The sequence below is a fragment of the Oryctolagus cuniculus genome, chromosome 1 (assembly GCF_051225735.1).
Source record: "Oryctolagus cuniculus isolate XC-2025 breed Fujian yellow rabbit chromosome 1, ASM5122573v1, whole genome shotgun sequence".
NCBI lineage: Eukaryota > Metazoa > Chordata > Mammalia > Lagomorpha > Leporidae > Oryctolagus > Oryctolagus cuniculus.
In genome coordinates this window covers 179,756,060-179,781,750 of record NC_142867.1, presented here as the reverse complement: position 1 = coordinate 179,781,750, position 25,691 = coordinate 179,756,060, and the positions used below count along the sequence as shown (strand labels likewise).

The following is a 25,691-nucleotide window of genomic DNA, read 5'->3' as shown; positions in this document are numbered from 1 at the left end:
CAAAACATGTTTAGAACATTAAAAAAATTTTTTAAATCTATTTGAGAGACAGAGAGAAAGTATACATGCAAATAAGCTCCCATTTGCTGGTTCACTTCCCTAATGCCCGTGATGGTCAGAACTTGACCTGGGCCAAAACCAGGAGTTGGGAATTCTATCCAAGTCTCCCACATGAGTGGCAACTGTCACCTGCTGCCTCCCAGAGTCCACATTAGTGGGAGGCTGGATTCAAGAGCAGGAAATCAAACCCAGCTACTCTGGTATGGGATTTGGGTATCTCAAGCACTGGGACACCTACTTGCCCCAGTTTTAGAACATTTTTATTATCTCATAAAGAAATGCCATACCCTACAGCCATCACCCTCTAGTACTGCCATTTCCTTTAGCCACACAGCAATAACGAATCTTTCCTTCTCTGTGGATTTCCCTATTACGGACATTCCAAGTAAAGGAAGGATGCTATGTGTGATATTTTGTGACTGGCTACTTGCACATGTATTATATTTTCATGGTCTATCCTTGTTGCACCATATATCAATTAGGACTTCTTTTTTTTTTTTTTTTTTTTGCTTAATATTGTCTGATTATCACAACTGTGTTTATTCATCAGTTGGCCGGTCAGATACTTTTTGTATGTGGGTAGGTGGGTGCTCTAAAGGCAAAAGCTGAGGAAGAACTGAAGTTACAGGAGCCCAGGCTGGAGATGCCCTCACAATTTATCAGGGCAAATATGTTTAGAATTGAGTTTGTGTGCTTCTTGGATATAAGAAAAGAATACCACTTCAATATTTTGTAAATATGCTTTCTTCTTATCTCTGAAACTGATCAGCATCTTTTGTTTGATCATTGCTTCACCACTACCATCACTACAATCAGGCAAAAGGAGCAATTTTGAAAATGTCATTTGCCCTTAGGTGACAGAAGTCCATAACATACCTTCGTGGCTGCCTCATATCAGGGCCTTGGTGCCTTTCCCCCCTCTCTTGCTCCTAGTATATAGTATTTAATTCAAATCTAACGAAGGATAATAGAATCCTTTCTGAAGTTGTTTGGCATCCCAAATCTCAGTTGATGAGACTTCAGGGTCTGTGTCTTGACGGGCCGCTTTTGCAGGCTGGTGTAGTGAAATGCTCAGACTTGGGAGTCTGGCACTCCAGAATGTGCCTCAGCGGTGAGATGGTCCCTTTCAGGCTCAAGCCTCCCACATCGGCACGATGCCTCACCCACTGTCGTGAAAGTGATGCTGTGTGAAGATAGCAGACATGTGGTATGTCCTTAATAAACTAAACTCTCTGCATTTTTCATTTGGCTTATTCTTTTGACTGTAGTGAGTCATTACTTTCTGTTTTTTGGCCGAAAAGAGATTTATACATTATGATGATACATTATCATAGCCTTTAATGCAGGTTTTTTAATAAAAAAAATTCCAAAGTTTTTATCTTTGTCTCGGAATCCTGCCGTCATGAAATCTCTAGAATTTTACCACTACTCTAATACCTCTGCCTGGAAGCAGTACTCCTTCAGGTCCCTGCTAATGAAGAACATCACTTATTACTTTCAAAGTATGTATGTGTGTATCTTTGTGCTCTCCTCATTATGAAAGTAATTATCATTCATGTAATTCAGAAAATAGAGAAGTAGGAAGAGGGCAATAAAATTAAGTTGGATCTAGGTTATTTGGTATAGTGGTTAAGACACTACTTGGGATGCCCGCATTCCATATTGGAGAGCCTGAGTTCAAGTCTTGGCTCTGTTTTGGATTCAGCTTTCTGCTAATAAACATCCAGGGAGCAGCAGATGATGGCTCAAGTACTTGAATTCCTGACACCCGCATGGAAGATCTGGTTTGAGTTCTGGGCTCCTGACTTTGACCTGGTCCAGCCCTGCTTGTTGCAAGCATTTGAGGAATGAACCGAAAGATGGAAGGCTGCACAAATAAATTTTTTATTTTTATTTTATTTGAAAATCAGAGATGGAGATACACACATGGCAAGAAAGGATGGGGCGGGAAGGGAGAGAAGAAAGGAGGAGGGAGAGAGGGAGAGAGAGGGGTTCCATCTACTGGTTCGCTTCTCAAATATTCTCATAGACAGGGCTGGGCTAGGCTGAAGCCAGGAGCCTGGACCTCCATCCAGGTCTCCCTAGTGGGTGTTGTAGACCCAACTATTTGAGCTGTCTTCTGCTGCTGTCCAGGATGTACATTAGCAAGAGACTAGATAGGAAGGGGAATAGTCAGTTCTTGAACGTGGCACTGCTACAGGATGTGTGCATCCTAAGTGGTGGCTAAGCTGCTGTTCTGGAGGCCTGCTCCTCCAGTCATCTACACCCCCAGCTTCATTTAATGACAGGGACTTCGTCTTGGCCTTGTCTTCCCACTGGCCTGTCTGAACTTCTCTTAAATAATTACTCCTTCATTTTGGTTAACACTTCTTTCCATGGATCCCAGTGCTTATCTTCATTAATTTGTTTCTGTTGTGTTTTCCATCATATCAGCTCACATTTGGATTTACTTAAATGTTTAATTTTATTGGTTATTCTGAGAATGTTTGCTTTCTTCCAAATAATTAGTGGTATGGTTTGAATTGGTACAATTAAAAAGCATTTCTTTTCAATGAATTGTCTGTTGCTCTAAATTTGGCTAGATAATATCTAAAGTTATTGTAAATGAAGGACAGTGTTTCCTCCTTTTGTGTCTGTTTTGGGCCTATAGCCAGTTGATTGTGTGTTTAAAGAGAATTAAGTATTTAGAACAATTTAAATATTAACCTAAGTTCATTGTACTGTATATTCCAATGCTGTGGCTTTTAAACTTAAGGATTCATCAGAATTAAGTCCAAGTCTTATATAATCCCAGATTGCAGGGCCCCATCCCCTTGTCTTCTGACTCTAGATGTTGGCTGAGGCCTGAAGGTTTGCCCTGATAGGTTCCCAGGTGATCTGAAGCTCCTGGTCCTTGAGACCATGCTTTGAAAGTAATTGTCCTAGGCCGGCGCTGCGGCTCACTAGGCTAATCCTCCGCCTAGCGGCGCCGGCACACCGGGTTCTAGTCCCGGTTGGGGTGCCGGATTCTGTCCCGGTTGCCCCTCTTCCAGGCCAGCTCTCTGCTGTGGCCCGGGAGTGCAGTGGAGGATGGCCCAGGTACTTGGGCTCTGCACCCCATGGGAGACCAGGAAAAGCACCTGGCTCCTGGCTCCTGCCATCGGATCAGCGCGGTGTGCCGGCTGCAGCGCGCCGACCGTGGCGGCCATTGGAGGGTGAACCAACGGCAAAGGAAGACCTTTCTCTCTGTCTCTCTCTCTCACTGTCCACTCTGCCTGTCAAAAAAAAAAAAAAAAAAAAAAGTAATTGTCCTAGAGGAATACAGAAATGATCCTTGGATTAGCTGTACTCTCTGTGATCATCTATTTTTCTCCTTATAGTAGTATTTATGACAGATAAAAGTGACCATATTTTATTAGATCTGGCACTTAAAAAATGAAACCCATTGTTGGCAAAATATAGGTGGGTTCACCAGATACAGAAGTTCATTCTAATGTAGGCAAGAATTGTGGACAGGTTGTCCAGAGGTTCCTGTGTTGTTTGACCAAGTTTCCTTGTATCTCTTACAGTTTTCCTGTAGAAAAAGAGTGATTGGGGCTGGCGCCGTGGCTCACTAGGCTAATCCTCCACCTTGCGGTGCTGGCACTCTGGGTTCTAGTCCCAGTTGGGGCGCTGGATTCTGTCCCGGTTGCCCCTCTTCCAGGCCAGCTCTCTGCTGTGGCCAGGGAGTGCAGTGGAGGATGGCCCAAGTGCTTGGGCCCTGCACCCCATGGGAGACCAGGATAAGTACCTGGCTCCTGCCATCGGATCAGCGTGGTGCGCCAGCTGCAGCGCGCCGGCCACGGTGGCCATTGGAGGGTGGGTGAACCAACGGCAAAGGAAGACCTTTCTCTCTGTCTCTCTCTCTCTCACTGTCCACTCTGCCTGTCAAAAAAAAAAAAAAAAGTGATTGGGAATAGAACTTTCTGGACCTGTACTCTAGTTCCTAAATCTGCAGAGATGATACTCATTATGTTTAAACAAGTTCATAGTGTTACAGATACTTAAGAATTGCTTGTATGTTTTTAAATAAATGTTCTAAATATTTCTGATAGAAGCATGATTTTAAGGTTGTCTCATAATGGGAATTTAAAATTTGAATGAGGGACTAAATACTGAAATCATAGATATTCCAGGTGGCTATGGAAATCAGAGCTATTAAACAGGGTATGGTCTGTATGTCAGGTCTACTGGAATACAAAGTTGGGCCCAGGAAAAAAAGGAGGTGAGAGACAGATAAAGATTTTAAAATAATGGGAATGCTCATCAATTCTTATGTTAATGTGATATTAATAAAAAGATTAAATGTAGTTCACTGATAAAGTTCTATGAATATAATATGTTGTTCTCCCTCTCTTCTCTCTTCCCTCTCCTTCCTCCTCTCTCCCCCAACGCTCTTTTTCTTTCCTAGAATTGTGTTGTAAGTTTTGTGCATTTGTTGTGACCCTGAGAATCTAATTATTAATAAATTCCTTTAAAAATAAAATAATGGGAATTGAAACTGTCATTGGATGCACTTGGTTCCTTAGATCTGGGTTCACTTCACTGTGCAGTTGTCTGGTCCTTATGTGTACCCAGTAGTAGTTGTGCTGACTAGTGTACTGGCAATTTGGACCTATGGGTCTTCAGTTCATTTCATTTGACAGTGAGGAAGGGGAAGGGTACACAGCCTTCCTCTGGCAGGCATGTTATTTGTATTTGAATAGAAAGGATATCATGTTAGAAAGAACACCAGAGGAGGAGGGCTCTTGTAAGGGTCATTGGCAGTATAGATGTGCAAAGGTGGGGCTAAAGCAAGGCTGGCAGCTGATAGGAGCCTACACAGAGTGAGATAAACCAGAAGTTTCCTTAGGCACCTGACTCTCATGTTTAGACTTGGTAAAAAGGTTGCTGATTTAGCATTGGAGATGCTTCAGTTGCTGTAGAGACAAGTTCCTTGTTCTCAGAGGCTGTCACTGTGAGCTGGAATTTAAAATCCTTTTAGGAAGCCTTTTGGACTCTTCTCTTATTACTAGTACTGCGCTGTCCCTTACCTTTTGTTTTTTGATGGCATGACATGTGTAGCTCTCTGTTCTTGTCAGCAATTAGGAGGAAAACCTCAGTGGAAAAAGAAAACCTTTGACACAAAAACATTTGCCTGAAGTGTTCTCATGTGAGCAATGGGCTTAGACATATGCTGAAAGGCGGGGTGGTGCTTTTTGTTGAGAATGATAGGCAGATAGGACAAGCAAAGTTTAACCTAAACCCTTTCATTGATAATGCAAAGTCATAAGCCTTCATATGACAGTGCCATGTTCAGGCCACTGTGTGAGCTGGAGCTTAGTACTGCAGTGTGTGTGTGTGTGTGTGTGTACAGTGTAAACATTTTATGAACTGCAGTGTCTGATCCATCCGTCTGTCTGGGCAGGAATGTCCCTTGATAGTAAAAAGAACAGCAATCAGGACAGAATTGGTCAATGCGGCATGTCTAATGGTGGGAAGATATTTGAAGGACTCGCTATAGACACAATAGTCTCTCTAAATAGCCTCTTTGCACCCGGAGTCTTATTGCAAACAGGTTCATTAAGGAGAGACATTCTGACACACAGCATCACAGTAATGAAAGTAGCCCTGTTTTTCTAATATTGTATCTTGCCACTTCAGTTATGCTGCTAGTACAAGATTTCCCCTGTGTTGTTGTATATTTCTCCAGAAAAAGAATCAGTCTTCATAGAATATACAATTATTTTGTACAGGAATGTATAACTCATACCTAAGATCTAGTCCTCCCTGTTTATGTGCACTAGTGCAAAAATAATTGGCAAACACATCTTCCAGACCAGAAGATTCCAGCACCTTCAATTTGTTGGGCTAGAAGATGTTGAACTGGAGTTATAATAAACTTTAAAAAAAATGTGTAATGTTCAAAATGGATTTGTGATCAATCATAAAAGAAAAAAAATATTAGTATAGTTTCCCATGAGGTATAATTTTTTTCCTAGGGTTTAAGCCAACTCCATATAGTGTCTCCTCAAAGAAGGGGAAAATGCAAAAGGTTTTCATCCCCAAAGCTTTACTTATAACTACTATATGATGACTTAAGCTATTGAATTTTCTGCCTGTTAATGTACAGCATGAACATTATGAACAAGGAAAAAAAAGGTTATATTGGTTTAAAAGTGGATATGGAAAATTTAATGTGCTCAAGTGGGAACAATGGCATATTAAAAAAAAACACTCATGACACAGATCTAATAATTCACTTGCCCCTGTAGGAGAAGGGTATCAGCTCTGATACTGGCTCATAGTTTATTTTTATATACACCCTTGGTCCCTGCAGTATACCCTGTGTGTGGGTTCCAGAGAAAAGAAAGAAAATAACCTGTAGGGAAATCAGCCTGGAAACCTTTCATTAAATACATTGTACTTTGTATTGTGTCATTCACTGAATCTTCAAGAAATAAAGAAAGGAAAAAATCTGTTATCAGCTTGCATGTGTGAAATATTATATTTGAATACTATCATTTGTCTTAAGATTAAGGCTGAGGCTGCAGACATATTAGTTATTATTCATTTACATCTGGTAGATAGTGCAATGGGGATTTGAACATTATTTTTTCTTTTCTAGCCCCTGCCATCCTCCCCTCTGCCTGCAAAGATACTGTCACTTAAAACCTCGCTGGCTCAGATTCTTCTGTGTTGGAAATGTGACCTCTTTATAGCATATTTGGGTGGTGAGGGTAATAAAATCAGTCTTAAAATACTTGGTGGAGTTTATCTGTCATTTAGCAAAAGGTGCATTTCCAAGGAAAATTGAAGAAAGTGTTAAATACATTCCTTCATGAGAAAAAGATACACAGTTGGAGTGTAACTGTGAATAGTGACACCTTCATCAAGTTGAATGTCCTTTGGTGTGAGCCTTTGTCTTGTCATTATAGCTCATGTATTGCTGTTGGACTTTAAAAATCTGTAAACGTCTTATCTTTTTTGCTGAGTATTCATGCAGGATATGCTAGGAGAGCCAACTGTGACACATATTCTGCCTGTACTTGTAGCTGTCTCTTGGACAAAAAAGAACACACATATTAAAATGAAACCATGGGTGCTGTATAGCAGTATTTAATGAACTTCCAGAATGCAGACATTTAAGAGTTCAGTTTTGATCTCTCATACCTGGGAGCACATTGTCCTACACAGTCTGTTGAAAGATTTATTATTTCTGAAGTAGCTTGTGTTGAAAACCTTGCTTTAAGTATAGAGGGTTATAACCTCATCAGTCTAACCAAATTGATACCTATTTTCACACCTGTTAGACTCAGTTCCACCTCTTGGCCTGAGAACAGATATAGCACATTCCACTCCAGGTTGAGACACCTTGCTAAGAAAAAAAAATGCTGAATGAATTGGGGTTAGGATTTTGGAAAAGTAGGTATGTGCTCATAGATGTAGAACTTCTTGGGTGAGACAGCCTGTGGGAGGTTGGTTATCACGGTCATTGTGGGTAAGCTCCGATTTGCAGGTAACTGCCACCATATTCCTGTGAGTCATTTCAATTTTGGTTCCTTTTCTGCTTCAGGTGCCTGCCAATTCAGTTCTTAAACTGAAGACCAAATTAACATATAGAGGTGTGCATGTTATTTAGTATTATGACTTGGAAAGGCTTTCTCATTGTCCATGGGTTACTGTAAAAAATAGCCTTCTCTTTTCCCTGGGTGGATGAGATTTGGGGAGAGGTTTTACATAAATGTTGGGCTCAATCAGTGCATGTCTGTTGATATACTGAGTTGGCAATCTGAGATGGCAATGGATAGGCATCCTCTGTCCACTCTCCTTTGTCTCAGGATTGGGCTCTCACATTCTGAGATTTGGAACCCTCTTGCCAGATGGGCATTGAGGCATGTGGCTGCGTTAGGTGCCCCTGCTGTTGAAGTACTCAGGGAAGAAATGAGCTTTCTGTTTCTAGCCATGACTGCTGGCCTAACAATCATTTGGTGCCAAGTAACTCATAGAGGGAACCCTGGAGTGCACAGTTCCTGCAGCCCCCTACCCCAGGATCTGTGTACATGCCCAAGGCCCTGTTCTTCTGCATTCCCACAATGCTCTGCTCATCTCCGAGCATTCAGTTAGATCCTAAGTACCCCACAGGCTGGTCTACACTTCACAGAATCAGGATTTTTTTTTTTGAAGATTTATTTATTTGAAAGTTAAAATTGGAGGGAAGGAGGGAGGGAGGGAGGAAGAGCGAGAGAGAGAGAGAGCTTCCATCCACTAGTTCACTCCCCAGATGGCCATATGGCTGGGGCTGGGCCAGGCTTCATCTGGCTCTCCACATGGGTGGCAGGAGCCCAAATGCTTGGACTCTCTTCCACTGCTGTTCCCAGGCCATTAGCTGGGAGCTGGATTGGAAATGGAGCAGCTGGGACACAAACTGGTGCCTGTAGAGGATGGCAGCATCACAGGCAGTGGCTTTACCCAGTATGCCAATATACTGTCCCCCTACAGCACAAGGATTTTCTCAGGATGGTAGGCAAGCTTCATGGGTTCCATCCACATTACACTCATAAGAATTGTTCACTCGGGGGTCTGTGCTGTGGCGTATTAGGTTAAGCGGCTGTATGCAGTGCTGCTGGCATCCCATATGGGTGCCAGTTCAAGTACAGGATGCTCTGCTTCCAATCCAGCTCTCTGCTAATGTGCCTGGAAAAGCAGCAGAAGATGGCCCCAGTCCTTGGGTCCTTTAACCCATGTGGGAGACCTGGATGAAGCTGACTCCTGGCTTCAGCCTGGCTATTGTGGCCTTTTGGGGAGTGAATCAACGGATGGAAGACCTCTCTCTGCATCTGCTATCTCTGCCTCTCCCTCTCAGTAACTCTGAGTTTCAAATAAATAACTAAATATTTAAAAAAATAAAGTGTTGTTCATTCAGTACCAGGCTTTCTGCTAGATGTTTACCTGTGTTGCTGTTTTCTCTTCACCTTAAGCTGGTGAAGTGGAGTCTTCTCCCCCTGAGTTTATAGACGAGGAGATTGTGTCACTAGCAAGGGACAGACAACATGGGCGTTTTCAGATCTGAGCCTGACTTCATCCCCAAGGCCATGCCTCCGCCTGTCATGTGAGAGCACATCCCATAAGCAGCATGGCTTCTCTGAGCTCCACTGCCCTGGGACTCCGTCTCAGATTTTAGGGCCTGTCATGTTACTCCCGCTGCTGGTAGCCAGGTGACTCAGTCCTTTCCCCGAGTGGCATCATCCCTATCAGTAAAATGGGGGAGAATGAATCTTCTTAAGTCTGATGCTGTGAAAAACAATAGTGTCCACGCTGGAATCTCATTTTATCAAGGATGTGGTCAGATGTGGTCCATGCCCTCATGAAGCTTGCAGACCTGAGGGCATGTTACAACACTTAAGCAAAAGGGTGGCACAATTGCTGAGTTTTATGCTGCATGTCTGAACCATATACAGATGGTAAGGCCCAGTTCACTTTGACTTTGAGTTAAGCCCAGCCTGCATAGGCACTGGACTTATCCAGGGTCCTGTTGGTAACACTTGATTTCTTTGCACTACTTGGACACAGCATATTTTTAAAAATTTTTAAAAAGATGTATTTATTTATTTATTTGATAAGCACAGTTACAGAGAGGCAGAGGCAGAGAGAGAGGGAGTTCTTCCATCCACTGGTTCACTCCACAAATGGCTGCAACGGCCAGAGCTGAGCTGATCTGAAGCCAGGAGCCAGGAGCTTCTTCCAGGTCCTTCTCGTGGGTACAGGGGCCCAAGGACCTGGGCCATCTAACGCCACCTTCTCAGGTGCATCAGCAGGGAGCAGGATCAGAAGTGGAGCAGCCAGGACTTGAACCGGCGCTCATATGGGATGCCGGGCACGGCAGGCAGTGGTTTCACCCTCTACGCCACAGCGCTGGCCCTGACATGGTCTTTTCACCCAGTCCTCTTCCACTGCTGCTCACTTCAGGCTTGTGGAAGCGAGAAACCAGCTGCCCCTTGGATCTCTTGTAACTGACACTGTCATTGCCCTGCTTTTTGTCTTTTCCCAGGTTTTGAACCCACTTGAATTTTAACCCCATGCTTAGTTAGCTCAGTCTTCCTCACTTCAAGTCATATGCTCCTTTTTAATAAATTTTCATTTTAAACTCTTACCTCAGTATCATATGTGCTTGTTTTATGGGCACTTTGTATGTTTTTCGACTGCAAGTTCCCTCAGGTTGGGGGCCACTTCTGTGCCTCTCTACTGCCTCTTCCTGGCATATGTCTGTTGGGTGATGTTATATTTGTTCCCTCATCTTCTCTGGGTCAGCTCATCCTCTTTCATGTCTTTGCCTAGCATTTTCATTTATTCTGCCTACATATCCAGTTGGCTTATCAAACCAAACATATCCCAAACGAAATACATCTGCCCAACTCTGTATTTCCTCCTTATTTCTAGTTCCTGTTTAGATGTCCCCATTGTCCTCATCCTAACTCAGCTTCCGTTCCTTGCACACATTCCCCACTCACCCATCTCCCTGCTAGGAAGATTTCTTTAGGAAAAGATGTCCTGGTGTCTGCTCTTGCTCCTCCATGCTCACTGCCACTACCTGAAGAAGGCTGTTACTGTCTTCACCTCTTGGCACTGAACTAATAATCCTTCCAAGCATAGATCTGATTATGTCAGAGTTTAAGTCTTTGATAGCTACTAAAGTATTTACTGATGACACGACACTATGTCTGGCATTTATTTTTAAATTGTCCAGTGGCGGGGGGAACTAAGGGGATTAGGTAGAGTATGGGAGAAGCAAGATTGAGCATGTGCTGATAATTCTTGAAGGTGGGTGGTGAGGCTTATAGTGGATTTTCTATACGATTTACATTTGTGTATGTTTGGAAACTCCAATCATATAGTCCAACACAAAAGAGCAAATTTTGGCTATGTGTTTATATTACTTATGCTAAGTATAGGTAATGTATGAGCTTCTTGGCAGAACATACAGTGCTTTCATGCCCTCTTCTCAGCGCCTCATTTGTTCTCTGTTCTTCCTCAACACCATAGGTGGATGTAGCTCTGCAACCATTTGTGTCCTAGCAGTGACCCCGAAGACTTAACTCTACACATGCATGCTCCCTAGCCCAATTAGTAGCCTGACTTGGGTCCTTCCTTCCATATCTCAGGGCACGTACTGACCTTAGAGCCTATTACATTGTTGCATGTCAGGTACTTGATGATGCTGGAGATTCTCTCAAATCATCACTTCTGGTTGGTTTGTAAGGTAGGGAGAGCCCCACTTTCTGGACTGAACTGTCCTTGGCGATGAATTCCATGCCTACCCTTCACTCCCAAAAGCCCAGACTCTGCTTTGGGAATAAAGTATTGTTCAGAGATAATTAGCTAAATGGTGCTGTGAAAATGTAAGTTAGTTATCATGGGCATGTCAGACTGAAACCAATAGGCCAGATTTGTTGTCTTTCTTTTAAAGTTGCCAGGCTCCACACTTATACTCCTGAAGTCTCTCCTCCCTCTCTCTGGTCCATCTTTACTCCAAGGCGCTCCAAGGGGGAGTTGGTTTTGCCACCCAAAGTTTATGTAAGGAGAACAGCCTCCAGCCCGCCATTTCCTCCAGAGCCCACCCTAAAGACCCTACAATTGGCCCTTTAGGGCATCACAACTTTCTCCCCATACCTTATACTGTATTTCACTTATTTCTAACCACTTGCTGATTCCAGACTCCAGCAGGACTCTGGAACCCAGAGGGAAAAGTAGAAAATGTTTAAAAGATTTGAGGAATGAGCTGATTTTTGTGGCCTGGAGAAGTGAGGACTGAGGTATGAGTTAATCACTGTTTCCAAACACGTTTTTACATGGAAGATGGTGCCAGCTGTTAGCCATTTGAGTGAAAATAAACAAAAGGACTTGGGTTGCAGCTGGAGGGATTTCAGTTAGATAGAAATTTTTCATTAAATGGTTCTGGGTGGGAACTGGGTTCCCATCCCAGTAGATTGTTGATTTAGGTCCAGATTGGAGGGCAGCGGGGGTGGATTTGAGGAATTTCAGCATCCTGAAAAATCAGGCTTCGTGATTAAAAAATCAGCAGCTGGGAACGCCCTCCGTGCGCTGAGCTGCAGAGTGAGGATTCCCCTCAATCCTCCCACCTTCCCCCAAGTTGAAAGAAATTAACCTCAATTAAAGGAAATAGTGATGGATAGCTACAGAGATAAATATGATACATCACACAGGAAAACTACATTAAAAGAACATTAAAGTTGGGACAGAAAGCACTAAAAGTGAAGAAATTTACAGGTAAGGTTGAGAATTGATATCATTTACCTCTCTGCTAGTACCTGGACCTAACAGGACACATTAAGAAACGATGAGTATGCCCTGTGATGCTAAGAAGCTTTTTGACTTGACACACTCAGCATACAGTTTTGTTGCCCAGCTTTAATTAAGGCATCATCCCTGAATGATTGTAGCCCATGGAAAAAAACCTGTTACTTGGACCAGAAGAGGTGTGTGTTGTTGTTTTTAAATATTTCATTTTGGATGGGGCCAGGTGGTGATTCTTTGTGAATTTCAGTTCCTGAGCATATTTCAGCTTTTCAAAAAGTCAAGAATTTCTCTTGAAAGACACTAGCTTTGACTAAAATGTAAATAAGTTAATAACTAATAACAGATTTAATAATCCTGAGTAATATTGTTTCCATCTGCATAGAATGCAACATTTATCCCTTCATTCCAGGGGTGGATTTTTGCTGCTCAAGAATAGATCTAAAATTTCATTTGTATATTTTAAGTAAATTATTATTGCATTCTAGGGGCATTAATCATAATCAAATCCAATCACATTTTGAACTTATAAAATCGTATTGTGACACTAGAAAACCTCTTCTGATTACTTTGTTTTTGGTTAATAATATTTGTATCTGTAATGTGTGTTTTTGTGTATGTCTTAATATCAGGGACAAAAACACCCCAAATGGGATGGAATACCATGGTTTCCATGTAGAATATAACTTAATATTTATGTCTGGTGGAGCTTGGATGGCACAGTAGCTAATACTTAGCATCATCCTTCTTTACTTCACTTTTGGTGTTACCTTTCCCTAAACCAAGAGCTGACACAGAAGGTTCTACCTTCCCCAGAAAAAAAGTATATGCCACTCTAGATTTCATATGCTTTAAGAATACAGATTTCCTTATTCCATCCCTTCCTCCTCCTCAACTTTGAGAGAATAGTGAATTCCTTAACTGACTCATAAGCTTATTTGGGAAGGAAGACAGAATTAACTTGTTACTGAAATCATCGAATTACGAAGAAGAAATTGAATTTAGTGAATTTAGATTCCAAATCTTAAATTTGATTTTTATAGCAGAAAGAGAAAATTGTGTTTATTAAAAAAAAAAAAAGTATACTATGTGGCTGGCGCTGTGGTGCAGCGGGTTAACAACCTGGCCTGAAGCGCCGGCATCCCATATGGGTGCCAATTCTAGTCCTGGCTGCTCCTCTTCCGATCCGGCTCTCTGCTATGGCCTGGGAAAGCAGTAGAAGATGGCCCAATTCCTTGGACCCCTGCACCCATGTGGCTCCTGGCTCCTGGCTCTGGATCGGGATCGGCACAGCTCCGGCTGTTGTGGCCATCTGGGGAGTGAACCAGTGGATGGAAGACCTCTCTCTCTGTCTCTACCTCTCTCTCTAACTGTCTTTCAAATAAATAAGTCTTTAAAGAAAAGTATATTATGTGTAGGCAAATAAAATCATGCTAACCTATATAATTCTATATTAATAAACTAGGGGATGGGTTAAAAATGTTAGTAATTTTAAGGAAGGAAATGTGGGCTACAATTATTATATGAGTTTTCTGTTTTTATTATAGTAAAGGTGAGTCTTGTAAAAGGGCCAATGAAATTGCCCTAACTGAAATGATTGTAGGCCAATACAATTTATGGCATGCTGACCTGGGTAATATTAATTTGGGTACACAACAGGATATATGCTCATGGTCTCCTGTCACAGATTTTGAGCTTGAGTTACTTCCCAGACGAATGACTTTGTGTTTCCAATTAATTTAAGAAAAGTTTAGGAGGCCAAACATTTAAGAGAGAGAAGGAGATTTGAAAATAAAAACGAAATTGAAGTCCCTCTTATTCTGGTGCCTATTTTGATACATGGTACATAAGCTTCGTTTCTTAATACAGAAAATAAAATCTGTGTGCCTGTTTGGAGTTTTAAATGTAATATAAATGTCATGCATCATCCTAAGTATGCAAACATGTTTCAAAACGTGGTATTGTATGGAAGCAATTACTGGCAGAGAGTGAGCTACACACCCCAAGAATGGGTTGGGGCCAAAAAAATGAAGGTTTTCAAACAGAATTGCTTTTGTGTGGGTGGGAAGGAGAGCAAGGTTGACTTTTATTAGGAACCAATCCCAGGCCCTTATTTTAATTCTGATCACATACTTGGTAACTCAAATAAATAAGTCATAAAGGGGACTTCGTGTATGGATTACGTTACTTTTTTCTCCCTTGTTACTCTCTTCCAGCGGAGAGTGATAAGTTTTTATAGTAGGAGGAACATGGCCCATGCATGTAGGCTCTGTAGGTCTCAAACACAGGGTCTTGGTTAAAGATGACACGGTGGCTGCCCTTGGTGACGTACAACTTGAGCATTCTTTCGCTGGGTGTGTTGGATGCATCCTTAACAGGGAATTGGAGAGGGATGTAGGAAGTTGGATTTTTATCATCCGGAATTTACAAGTACAGTGGTTTCTCCCACTCCCCACTCTCACAGAGAGGGCCCCAAAGATAAGTTCCTTTCCCGTCTCCTGCTTGCTGAGCGTGCTTTGTTTCATTTGTACTGTAGCTTCACATAAAACCATTGTCTTCTCAAGATGATTTTGCATTCTGTGATATCTGGGGAGTGTGGATCTAAAAAGTGCAGGGAGAAGGAATTGCTTTATAGGAAGATCAGTTTGTCTATGGACAGTTTGTCTCTCGCTTGTTGCAAGTTGCAGGGGATCTCTCTTTTATAGCCAGCATCACTGTAACCCCCGAGGCGGAAAGCTATCTTGGCCTAGATTGCAGGTTGAGCTCAGCAGCCATCAAGGCAGCAGAGACTGGACTAGCAGCCCTGTAACTGTTATCACCACTGTGTTGATGAGTGAGGCATGGTCACATCACTTGACCTTTCTTCCTTGACTATCTGTTGTATCGGCTGGAAATGATAATATCTGCCTTTGATCTCACAGGGATGCTTCAATCCATTAAAGTCATGAAAGCACTTTAAGTAAGGTATAAGCACTAGATACAAGATATCTTCATCGTTATCCTTACTGTTATTTTATTGTTGTGCCCTACACCAAAGGGGGCACTTTTAGTACTAAAGAGTCAGGTCTCAGAATATGCCCTCTGGACTTGGAAGAGACAAAGGGGACTTGGGACATCGCTTGTCTCGTTTCTCCTAAGGCCAGGCACTGTTGTTACCTGGCTCTGTTAGTTTTGGGAGCAAAAAGCAAACCGGATGAAGGATGGTGTGGTGTATCTCCAGCTCCTTTGCTAGGAGTACTTGTTGATGTGTAGCTTTCTGAAGGGTGAACATGGTGCCCTCTTGCTTTTGTAAAGTACAGGTTCAGGGGTTTTGAAGCTGGTTGTGTACTTTGATTCATCCCCACTTACTAGTTTTTCTTTCCTTTTTTAAAATGCCATTTCTCCAAGAAGGAGGCAAATGTTTGGGGGCAGGGTGGGCAAAGATCTCTGGATGTCTTTGGATAGTGTTCAAAGGCATTTTGAACAAAGTGATTGTATTTCCTACTCCAGCCCCTCTGGCATTTTGTCTTAGATGCTTCCTCCCTCACACCTCGTATAATATTCCAGAAGGTGTTGCACTTCCGTATAGCCTTGGATGGCACCAATTTGATGATGTTCATGAAAAAAAAATAGAAGATCAGCTCTCACCTCCCAAAGCGAGAGTTTGTTTCCTGGAATCAGGGGTTCTTTTGATCTCACAGATGTCACTGTTTTAAAATAACCCACCCTGTTCTTTATCTTAACTTTCTGAAACTGTTGAGGGTGACTATATTGGTTCTTCTTGGTTAAGAGATTTTTGTTACTTTCCATGTTCATTCTTTTTAGTTTTTGATAACTCTGGGTAGTGTGATAAATTTAACTTTTACTGCCTTATTCTGGGCTGCTTATTCTCTTTAAAAAAATTGTATCATTAACTTGACAGGCAGAGTCACACACACACACACACACACACACGGAGAGAATCAATCTTCTGTATACTGAGTTCATCCCCCCAAATAGCTACAATGGCCTGGGCTGGAACAGGTGGAGGCCAAGAGCCTGGAACTCTATCTTGGTGTCCCAGTGGGTGGCAGAGACCCAAGTGCTTGAGCCATCATCTGCAGCTTTCCTAGGCACAGTAGCAGGGAGCTGGATTAGAAGCAGAGCAGCTGGGACTCTACCCTGTGTTGTGATAGGTGGTGCTGGCATCATAAGTGCTAGCAGAAGCTTAACAGGTTTCATCAAATTCTGTTCCCATTGGTGGTGGTGGTTTTTTTTAAAGATTATTTATTTGAAAGAGCTTTGCAGAGAGAGAGAGAGTGAGCGAGCCTTCATCTTCTGTTTCATTCCCCAAATACCCACAACAGTCTGGTCTGACTGAGCCAGGCTGAAGCCAGCAGCCGTGAACTCAATAGAACCTCCTTCACAAGTGGCAGGGACTGAACTATTTGGGCTGTTATCACTATCTGCCTCCAAGAGTGCACATTAGCAAGAAGATGGAGTTAAAAGTGGAGCTGGAACCCAAACCCAGGCATTCTGATGTAGGATGTAAACATCCCAACTAGTGCTGCATCAAACGCCCACCCCTGGACTGGTTACTCTCACTTACAGCTATGTGTAACTTGATAGCATGTACAGTTTTGTCAGCCAAAACAACAAATTCCTTTAAAGGAGGTCTTCGTAGATAGATAAAGCTTAAGACATTTTAATAACATGGTTAAATGTAACATATTTTTGTTCATCAAAAAATATTAATAGTGGCTAGTGCTTCATGCTCACTTGGACTTACCCCTAATGGTAGAGCTAGAAACATGGCAGAGGATTCCAAATCAATCACATTAAGGTGGCATCTACCAATACCATCTTACTAGTCAAAGTGATTAGTTAAAGATCATAATTGATCATAAAGATAAGATTAACGGTCAAAGAGATCACATAAACAAGACTAGTGTCTGCTAATACTAACTGATAGAATTAAAAAGGAGAGAACAATCCAACATGGGGAATGGGATACACAGCAGACTCATAGAATGGCAGATGTCCTAAACAGCACTCTGGCCTCAGAATCAGCCCTTAAGGAATTTGGATCTGGCTAAAAAGCCCATGAGAGTATTTCAGGCATGGAAGCCAAGACACTGTGGCAAAAAATAAAAATAAACGACTTAAATGAAAGATCTCTGTGAGTGAGATCCCAGTGGAAAGAAAGGGCCATCAAAGAAGGAGGTACCTTTCTCTGAAGGGAGGAGAGAACTTTCGCTTTGAATATGACCTAGTATAAATAAGATTGGAGTTGCCAAACTCAAGAGGCTTCCATAGCCTTGGCAGATCATGACAAGAGCCTCGAGTGATTACTGATGCCATAAACAAGAGTGTCAATTGTTAAATCAACAATAGGAGTCACTGTGCACATACTCCCCATGTAGGATGTCTCTCCTTAATGTGTTATACTGTGCAAATTAACTGTAAAACTAGTACTCAAACAGTACTTTATACTTTGCTATCTATATGGGTGCAAACTGTTGAAATCTTTACTTAATATATGCTAAACTGTTCTTCTGTATATAAAGAGAATTGAAAATGAATCTTGATGTGAATGGAAGGGGGGAGGGAGAGGGAAAGGGGAGGGTCGCGGGTGGGAGGGAAGTTATGGGGGGGGAGCCATTGTAATTCATAAGCTGTATTTTGGAAATTTATATTCATTAAATAAAAATTAAAAAAAAAAGAAATTGGGATTGTTGTAGAACATCAGGGACATATAATTGCTATGGATATTAACTTTTCAGAATTGAGGGTAAAATAAATAAAATTATCTTTTAAACTTTGGCTGTCTATTGCTTGCTCTATATCTGAAGTATTCTTTATCTTTTTGTACCAACATGTGAAAATTCATAAATGTCATCAGAGTTAAGAAAATTTTGTACAATGCTATCTTTTCTCTCTCTCTGTCTCTCTCTCTCTCACTCTCTGGAGAGACACTGCAGTACCCAATTTTTATTCCCTTGTTCCCTTTCCATTCCCAAATTTCATGTCAGCAACTTCATTTCTATTAGAGTTCAAGCACAGTTTGAAGTAATTTCCCATGCCACCTTCTCCTCTGTGGTGAGGTGTGCCTCTTGGGGAGTTCATAAATGACTTAATAGACTATTAAGATTTTTCTTTATTTCCTGCATGGTCAAACTGGGTGATCCTTGGAGATGCCCAGAACCGGTAGAGGCTAGAGTTGTGGGAGAAGGGTTTGAAACAGATTATCAGCGATCCCTTAGCATTCATATCTGTATAGTTGATACCGAGGCTTGGCTTTATCCTGTATTCAAATACTTCTCAGCTTGTTTTTTTTTCCCCCACTGTCATGGCCTGAGAATCCCTTGTAGACATTTTGTCCAAACCACCACTTCTAACACCATTGTAATCCTAAAGAATCAGATTTTGTCCATCAGAACTGAAATTTACAAAAAAAATTTTTTTGGACTTTTTATTTCCTTGAAAGGTAGAGAAGGGAGCTATAGGTGTGTGAGAGAGAGAGAGAGAGAGAGAAAGAGAAAGAGACAGACACAGACAGAAAAAGAAATGAATCTGCTGATTCATTCCCAAACGCCTGCAACAGCAGGGATGGAACAGGCTGAAGCCATGAGTCAGGAACTCCATCTGGGTCTCCCACATGGGTGACAGGGAACCAAATACTTGAGCCATTACCTGACCTCCCCAGGATGTGCGTTTGCAGGAAGCTGGAATCAGAAGTAGGGCTAGGGCTCGAATCTACTCCAATAGGAGATGTGGTTGTCTCAGGTGGCATCTGAACTCCTGCACAAAACACCCTGTGCAGGGTTGAACTTTGAGGGAACACAAATCATTTTAATATCTAAATTTTTACCCCTATTGGGAATGCCCAATTTAGAATCAAAATGTAGATGTAGAAATTACTAAACATGTTGGCAATTAAAAATTCATCAAGTAATGTGTACATTTTCTGAGAGTTGCTCAACAGTGAAGGTACTTTGATAACTGCTTGTGACTTGAGGAGGTTACACTGAATTTGTCTTTGCTGCCTTCGTTGTAAAGTGAAGCGGAGCCTTGATGGTAAACTTAGATGATCTTTGTTAGGACTCTGTCCTGTCCTGCCTTCCTGCCATGGAAGAATCATTATAGGTTTTTCTTGTTATAAAAATAATATGTTCTCATTTCAAATAAAATTCAGAAAATACTTAGGTCTTGCGAGTTTCTTCCCTGGGTCCGGCACTGTGGTGTAGTGGGTAAAGCTGCCACCTGCAGTGCAGCATCCCATATGGGTGCTGGTTTGAATCCAGCTGCTCCACTTCTAATCCTACTCTCTGCTATGGCCTGGGAAAGCAGTGGAAGATGGCACAAGTCCTTGGGCCCCTGCACCCACATGGGAGACCTGGAAGAAGCTCCTGGATCCTGGCTTCGGATCAATGCAGCTCCGGCCGTTCTGGCCATTTGGGGAGTGAACCAGCGGATGGAAGACATTTCTCTCTCTGCCTGCCTGCCTCTACCTCTCTGTAACTCTCTTTCAAACAAATAAATAAATCTTTAAAAAAACAAAAGTTTCTTCTCCAAAAATTGAGCTCTTCTATAATATTTATGTTCTAACTTTAAATGTGATTGTGGATTGCCTTCATAGATTTAAAATATATAACAATAAAACCAAATTATACATAAATGGCATTGTTAAGGATGATTGTTATCTTAAGATTTGTTTTTAAGTTTTGTTTAGTGTCGCTCCCCCTCTTCGTGGAGGAACGACACAGGACCCTGTGCTGTTCTTTTGTCTGCTCGGCCCTCCCCGGGTTTGCTGCTGGTTCTTCCCGGGTTGGCTGCCGTCCCTTCCACCTCCGTGGAAGGGCGGTTCCCCCTGGCCACTTTCCCCACTTCCGCAGGGGAGCGGCACACCGCCGGCCGGCTCTCTCGGGGGCTGCACAGGTGTTCCTTCAGATAGATGTTCCCCTTAGATGTTCCTGGTGCATGTTGTCTCTCTCCTCCTTTATAGTCCTCTTCACCAATCCCAACTCTGCTACCCACACGCTGAGTACGCTGCTCTCCTCCAATCAGGAGCAGGTCCTACAGTTTATTGGTTGAACTGGAGGCAGCTGTGTAGAAGCTGTTACCTCCTCTCCCAGCGCCATATTGTGGGAGAGCAGATGCATAGAATAAGTCTTAATTCCAGTAACTTAGTCTAGTCCGAGTTGCTCCCCACAGTTTAGTATTCTTTTTCCTACCTGTGTGTTGTGAGGGACGTTAATGCTGATTCATACTGATACTGGTAATTTCCTTTTCAGTTTGAAAACTTACATTCTATCAAAATGATAAGATTTTACAGTAAAAAATCTGTTCAGTGGTTTTTCTGTCCCATAAGTTTTAAAAATAACTGAACTTTTCTGTGAAAGTCCATTTTAACATCTCTACAGAAAACATTCTGTCCCTGAACAAAGTAGGTGTGGTCCTTGATTTCTTTCTCTTTTGGGGGAGCTGGGGAGGACTTTTTGTAACTAATGAAATAAGTCCCATTTCCAGTTGCTGAGATTTTGCATGAAAATCCATCTTTCCTGTTTTGGAAATGCGAGATTTGGGCTGGGTTACCAGTTCAGTGATACCCTGTGCATGTCTCTGCAATGCAGTTTGGTACGAAGTGTAAACCAAGAAATTAATGTTGTATTTCACTATACATGAATTAGTTTCCTGGGATTTATCACTGGCAAAATCAGAACAAATTCCTTTAAGAGTTTAATAAATACAAATTTTGTGAAACATTTTTTTTCCCGTTCATAGAAAAGTAAGTTAAATGATTTAGAAAATAGATATTTAATTGTACATCTGAGTATAAACAAGACAAATGAAACTTCAAAGCTTTTAAAGATGTACTTATTTGAAAGGTAGAATAGTGAGAGAAATGGGAAGAGAGAGAGAGTTAGATCTTCCATCTGTTGGTTCACTCTCCAAATAACTTTAATAGCCTGGGCTGGACCAGGTTAAAATCAGGATCCGGGAACTCCATCCAAAGTGCTTGATCCATCTTCTGCCTCCCAGGCACATGAGCAGAAAGCTGAATTGGAATCATGGAGTAGCCTCTGATCCAGGCTCTGCTGCCCTACCACATTAGCCCCATATTTAAGGATTTTGATTGTGATCATAAGATTGATGTATTGTACATTAGCTGCATATGAAATGGACAGATTTCATATACAGGGCATTCAGAAATGGTGTGAATTCTCAGTGAAGACTGCTAACCTGAAAGACTTGCATGCCGTGTGCAATCAGCACAACATCAGCCCCCTAAGCATGCGTGTGTTTTAAGAACCTGTGAATATGGAACCCTCAGAGCAAAGGGGGAGATAATCTTGGCTTATCTGGATAAGCCCAAATATAGTCTCACAAATTAATAAAATTTGAGAACATTTTCTAGCTATCATCAGAAAGAGAGAAATTACTATGGAAGAATAGTCAGGGACAAAATTGCTCGTTTTGAAGGTGGAGCAGTGGGGCCATAAGCAAAGGTTACAGGCAGTCTAAGGAAGTTAAAACAGCCAAGGAAGTGGATTTTCCTTTGGAGCTCTGAAGAGGATTGCAGCCCTGCTGACACTTTGATAGCTCAGTGAGACCTGTGTTAGACTTCTGACCAACAGACTGAAACAAACTTGTGTTGTGTTAAGCTACTAAATTAGTGGTGATTTGTTATCATTGTCACAGAAAACTAATGCAACTGCCTTTGTATTTGTATAATTTGATGAAAGTAATTATTAGCAGCCTTTAAATCCTACAAAGGAATAAAAACTCTCTGGTTATATATAAAATATTAGTAATTTATATGACTTATTTGTGGATTGTTAGAATTAATTTTGCTTTTAAAATTTATTTATATGGGAGGCAGAGAGAGATCCCATTGGCTAGTGGACTTTCCAAATGAGAGAGAGAGAGAGAGATCCCATTGGCTAGTGGACTTTCCAAATGAGAGAGAGAGAGAGAGATCCCATTGGCTAGTGGACTTTCCAAATGAGAGAGAGAGAGAGAGAGAGAGATCCCATTGGCTAGTGGACTTTCCAAATGAGAGAGAGAGAGAGAGAGAGATCCCATTGGCTAGTGGACTTTCCAAATGCCTGCAATTGCCAGGGCTGTGCTGGAGATCTAAGCTGGAGTCAGGAACTCAATCCAGGTCTCCCATGTGGTTGGCAGGAACTCACTTGAGTCATCACCACTGCTTTTAAAAGTTCTAGTGCTGGCACTATACAAGGAATATAGTAGGCATTCAGTAATTGTTGAAAAAACAAGTAAAATGAAACACTGTTTTCATTAGGATGGAATTTTGTTAGGATGGAATTTTGAGGAAGTGAGGTGGGGAAACATAAAGGGAGCTGCTCTGTCAGGTCTGAATAAGTGTCTCCAAGCTTTGACAGATGTTTCTCACATTTATAATTCTATTATGCATGACAGTTATGTTCAAGGGCTTATTGGACTAGAACTCCAAGGCATAACTGAGTCTATCTCCACCTTGTTAATCTGAGTACTAGTGGTAGCCAAAACGCAGTCGTGGTGGGGAGTTCCAGTCTTTCACATAATGGTTTCCTATTTAGAATTCAATTGACAAAATTCAATATACATACCATGTAGCAAGAGATTTAAGATCAGAGTAAATGCATATAATAAAAGAGGTAAACCTGCATGCTTATAAATAGCTTTTTTAGCTTCCATTGGTTAGTACAATGGGACATTCAATTAGAAGTATTTATTAAATGTTTGTACTAGGCACTGGGGATGTAGGTTCAAAGAACCCTGCCATATAGTGTTTATTGACTTACAGGGAGATAGAAATTAAACAGGTTAGTACAACTTCTGGGAAGCAGTATAACATACTGTAGGAATGGTTAGTAATCTGCTCTAGTCCAAGTAAAGAAACCAACTGTGCAGGCAGGGGAAGTTCAGGAAAGAGGAGGAGAAAAGGCTTAAAGCAATGAGAAGATAGCTGGAGCAGAGGGAAAATCTGTGATTGCTGTCAGAGGTTCTGGAGATAAATCTGGTTAGCTTGTTAGAGATCAAGTCTTTTTGGATCCTCTTAAAGGATTTTAGAAACTCAGCGGCAATCTGAAGAATGGACTGGGAGGAGTGAACGAAAGAAGCTGGAGTAGGAGGCAAAAGATGGTAGTCGGTCTCAGGATGGTAGCTAGGACAATGGAGAGTAGCTGGATCCAGAGGTATCTAGGAGATCTCAGAGAAGGATCTGAAAAATGACTGCATGTGGAGTGTTGGTGGGGCAGTAAGAGGTTGTTAAAGAAATAAAATAATCCTGTCAAGAAAATGATGCATTCTTAGCCACGTAGAAGAGAGACACAATTTATTATTGAGTAGGCATTAAAAGACTTTATATGTGTGTAAGATAGTTCAAAAGTGACTATAAAGTTGAGGACAAAATCTCCAATAGTTTATACAGAGAAGCAGAACAAAGAACATTAACATCTCATCTCTTTGAGAGACAAAGAAACTGCCCCTTGTGACAATCTTCGGTATGTCTTATGAGAGACACTTGAGCTCATCCCAGAAGTTGGTTTTTACATATGTAGAGCTGATTTGTCACATGGCATTGGGAGTTTCTCTGCATTGTAAAAACAGGATATTGGGCTTAATCCTTTGGGAAATTTATGTTTGCTCCAAAGGTTAGGTTAAGGAGAGAGATTCACTATGTCTCTAAGGAAACACTCTTAAGAAACACAGGGAAGGATAAAATGGCCCTTTTTAAGTGGAGAAAATCACTCCCCAGTCTCCTCGGTGTGGATGATGATATTTACTACAGTGGGCACTTCTGGAGGAGCAGGTTTGGTGAGAGGTGGGTTTGAAATTCCTGATTGACACTGCCCTGAGGATCAAAGGAATGCATGCTGAAGGTACGGATGTGGTGTTCATCACTGGACGGAGGTAACTGAAGCCTGGGAATGGACCGGGCTACTGAGTGAGCAGGGAGGTGGGGTGAAGAAAGGAGGAGGGCTTGTCTTTTGTCCCCAAATCATGGGGTTAACATCAGTAAGTGGCTGACAAGTCATAACGCAGTGCATTTTTCTGGGTACCATGGTTAACAATTTAGGTCACCTCATCCTGAGACCTAAACTCTTCCCCTTGTGTGTTTGTCAGTGTATTTTTAGATGGTTTCTCCTTCCTGTCCACGGGATTTCCAACAGTCTCTGAGTCTACTGTTGACTGTTGTCCTGCAGCCATGCGTGCTCCTGATGCCCGCCTTGTGAGCCATTATGTCCGTTTCTGCAGTCTTGTTCTCCTTTTGAACTTTTGCTTATTTGAGAATGTTTTCCGTTGTTTCCAGACATAACTTAGATATTTATTCCTCTTCACAGAGTTAGGTATCCTTTTACTGGTTGGTTTATTTATTTGGTCTGGAATGCATCAGCTTTTGAGGCTATAGCCCAGATGCTTGGCCATGCTGAGAGAGTGGGAAATCTGTGGAGAATGGCTTTGTGTGGATTGGAAGTGGAGGAGAAGGGGAAGTATCTTGTTAGGAAGAAATACCTGGCTGTGGGTAGATGCATCTAATCATGTGCTTCTTGGGAAGATGCGTCTAATAATGATCCTGGTAAAGCAGTTACTGCATAGTGAATCAAAGGGAAGGCTTTTTGTATCTGTAATAAATTGAAAAATGAAATATAGGGAGGAAAGACACCCCCCCCCACAAAAATATTTTTATTTCAAAGGCAGGAAGAGGGATAGAAAGAGATCCTGCATCTGCTGGTTTACTCCCCAAAATGCTGGCAACAGCCAAGGCTGAGCCAAGTTGAAGCCAGAAGCCTGGAACTCAATCCAGGTGTCCCATGAAGGGTGGAAGGGATTCAAGTACCAGAGCCATTGCCTGCTGCCTCCACGGGTGCACATTAGTAGGAAGCTGGATTGGAAGCAGAGTAGCAGGGACTCAAACCAGGCAAATGGGATGTGAACATCTCAAGTGGCAATTTACCTGCTGTAACAGATGCCCACCCTTACAAAAATGTCTTGATTTATGCTGAAATTTGGACCACCTTTGCCGTTTATTGTATTGGATATTTCAGTTTGCAAATTTGTTGGGTTAGGGCAACTTTTCTGGATCAGATTCCTATATTGGTAAATACAACATTTGTTGTAGGCAGAGGAAATTCTTACTGAGAGACACTTTTGCCACCGGAGGTTTGACAAATAAATGGGTCATGGTAATGTTGAGGGACATCTTTTCCTTTTATGAAGACTAGTGACTGGAGTGAAGTATGAATACAAACGGGAGTAGGTACTGACGACTTGGACCAAAATCTTACCAACTGTCAGTGTGAAATACTTGGTAGACTAACAGTTTTAATGGGTTTATCTTAGTTCTTCTGTTG

At 41.9% G+C, this 25,691-nt stretch overlaps 1 protein-coding gene across 18 annotated transcripts in view; it reads left to right on the top strand.

Moving 5' to 3' along the window:
- BNC2 (basonuclin zinc finger protein 2) overlaps nucleotides 1–25,691 on the top strand; it is a 455,230-nt gene that overhangs the window by 97,882 nt on the left and 331,657 nt on the right. The gene's annotated exons all lie outside the window — the stretch shown is intronic.